This window comes from Gracilinanus agilis, chromosome 3 (genome assembly GCF_016433145.1).
Source record: "Gracilinanus agilis isolate LMUSP501 chromosome 3, AgileGrace, whole genome shotgun sequence".
Classification (NCBI taxonomy): domain Eukaryota; kingdom Metazoa; phylum Chordata; class Mammalia; order Didelphimorphia; family Didelphidae; genus Gracilinanus; species Gracilinanus agilis.
The window spans coordinates 181712657-181716024 of NC_058132.1; positions in this window are offsets into that span (position 1 = coordinate 181712657).

The following is a 3368-nucleotide window of genomic DNA, read 5'->3' on the forward strand; positions in this document are numbered from 1 at the left end:
TTTTTTAGTAGCAAATCAATGTACAATTTTGCCTTGGTGTTACTTGGTTTCTTATAGTATGTGGTGTCGTACATACACTATTGTCATAATTCTTTGAAAGTTTATGTATATGTTTGTAAGCACGTTTATGTGTTGGAAGAGCTGGATGTGATACTATGTGCTTGAAAATGTAAGGATAGAGTGTAGATATACTGCTATTATGCAGCATTTGGGGTTTTTGAATTTGGTTATCTTGCTAGAAGCTTTGAATCCTATGTAAGTGTAGTCTTGAACAGGTGTGGGAAACAGGAGCCCCCAAATTTGTCATAACTATGGTGCCACTTGTTTGGGTGCTTTTTACAGTTTTGTTTTAAATAGACTAATTAGCTGAGGTAAAAAGTTTCCCTAATATGAGGAACAGATTAATAGTATAATATTTAAAAGAGAGAGACTTGATGTTTTGACCCAATTGAATTTATATATATATATGTATGTATGTATATATATATTTGGTGTGATGTTTTCTTGTCTTTAAAGAGATCGCAAATGACATCTCATTTTCTCAAAACTCTTCTAACAAGTAGAATATCTGGATTTAGGACAGATAAAATTTGAAAGTAGCTTTTTTGCATTATAATAATGTGACTTACTTACAAAAGAATTTCTTTAGTGATCTATATTGTATTTAAAAGGTGATTCTGTTTTGAGAGCATAGCTATTGTATGTCAGATACACTTGTATTCATTATAAAAAACTGAATAATGCTGATGTGGTGGGATGCTGCCATGTTCTTTATAAGCTAAATTATATTTGTTTTGTGAAACTTAAGTAATAATGTCTCTTTTTATAATGGATGTCTACCGTAATTGTTTTTCTCTATTCTCTGTACTTTGTTGTTAATAGTTTTAATAAATGTTTGCATATGATGCCACTTAGTGTGAAGATGTACAACTATCTTGTCATTTTTGTGTTTCCTACAGTGCCTTGCACATTGTAGTCACTCAAATATTTGTTAATTAGATGAAAGATAAATGCTATGAATCAATGAGTCTTGTGCTTTGATAGTGTCCTCTCAGAGTTGTCAGTGTAGAAGCCTTTTTATGTGCCTGGTTCTCTGGTAGTCATTTTTATAATGTAAGAAAATTACAATAAAATATATAATTATCCTTAAAACCTTAATTGTTATTCTTTCTGGCTTATTTGTTTAGGGGAAAAACTAAGATCCTGGAATACTTAAAAAATACTGTGGACTTAATAGTTATCAACAAATACAACAAACATTTCAGTTTTCAAAGAAGCAAAAAGATTATATGAGAATTCTTTTCACTGTTTGAGAACTGCATACATGTCTATGTATGTATATGCATATATTTGGCAAGGGTCAAGGACAGGGTCTTTTATTTTTGTCTTTGTATTCTTAGCACTTAGCACAGTGCCTTGCACATCAAGGAACTCAATAAGTACTTGCTGAACAAATTGAAGAATATATATTTATTTTTTATATGCCATAGATTCTATCATTTCCTGCCTCAAAGATTCAGTTCCTTAGTGCTAAGTATCAACCAATAAATTGTGGGGAACACATGTGGTAGAGTAAAACAGTTGTTTTGTATGGTTCTACTTTTGGCTAACTTCATTTTCATTTGCTCCATAGGGTGAAGGATGGCTGTTAGTTTTGAATCATAGAATTATAAAATTTAGAGTTGTAAAGGACTTCATTAAGAGGGCCTCTAATTCAAACAATGCACAAAAAGGATTCCCATTATAACAAAGCTGATGAGTGACTTCATTCTTTAATTGAAGACCTCCAAAAAGAGGAAAGGGACATCTAGGTGGTACAATGGGTAGAGTGCCAGACCCCAGAGTCAAGACTCATTCTTGTGAGTTCGAATCTGGCCTCAGACATTTACTAGCAGTGTAACCCTGGGCAGGTCACATGATCCTGCTTTGCCTCAGTTTCCTCATCAAAACGTGCTGGAAAAGGACATAACAAATAATTCCAGTATCTTTGCCGAGTTAGACATAACTGATAAATGACTAAACAACAAAAAACAGAAGGAAACCTTGTCCTTCCTGAATGTTTTAGGTTTCAGGTATTATGTCCTGTAGATTTGACAGCTGGAAGGTCTAATCTAACTCACTGTCTACAAATAAGGAAACTTGGATCTGGGAAACCGAAGTGCCTTGATGAAGGTCTTGGAGGTGGTGTCAGTAGTGTGAAGTGATTTGAATCTGTGTGGTCTGCTATGCCTCCCCTACATGTAGAAATTATTAATAATACTGTCTTGAAAAACAATCATCCAGAATTGCCAACAAGGCACTTTTTTGGTTTTAAAGATGATACGCATGAGGTTTCAGGCGCCTTCTGCCAAAGTAGATACTTGGCCAGCTGCTTTCTCTTCAGTTTGTTCTCATTTCTAGGTATGTCTTAATTAGTGGTTGTTAATTTCCATGGATTCTAAAATGACTTTATAAAACCACAAAATTTTGAGAGCTTGGAATTACCTCAGTGGCCACAGCCTCACTTATACACGAAGGAATTCTCATGATAACATAACACAAATAACATGCCTAAAGAAGATGACTTTCACATCTGAATGGAGGATGAACTGGAGCGGGGAGCGCCCTATGTCAGGGAGCCCAAGCCCAGGCCTGTCGCAACAGGCCAAGCGAGAGGTGACTGGCTATGTGAATGGAGAGAAAGAGTGTAAGTAAGGATGATTTGTGGGCTACACCGGCCCACCTTGCTGGAGATGGGCAGTCCATTGGGCCTGTTGCTGCCAGTTCCCCCAGGAGGTTGGTCTGAGAAGACCCTTACAAAAGGGCTCAAATACTATGGTTCCCTAATGGGAATCAAATGAAAGTCTCCTAAACTGGATATGCCAAGAGATGAAGTTCTGCCAGTTGAGTAGATATCACAGGCTAACAGATGTGATCCACAGATATGATGATTTGTGGATATCTACAAGAATCTAATCAAGATTCCCTCACTAACTGCCAAACCTTGTTATGATGATGGATTCTACTTGGGGATGTATGAAGTTAGAACTGACCAACTGTATTATGATGGGCAAGCTACAGCCTGCAGGCCAGATGCAGCCCCCTGAAATGTTCTATCTGGCTGCTCAACATTATTCCAAATCTGACGAATACAATGAGTAAGATACAATACAATGAAACTTCGAAAGAGTTGCCTTAGAAACAGACTGACAGATGAGCATTTCCTTTCCTTTGGCCCCCCTCTTTACAAAGTTTGCCCTTCACTGGTATAAACCAAGGCTTTGAAGTAACAAAGGTAACTTCTTTAATTTATTTGGGAAAGGTATAAACAGGGAAAGTAAATGTCTATGCTCTATGGGTTTGATGGGAGAGGAAAGAGGGATGAGGTA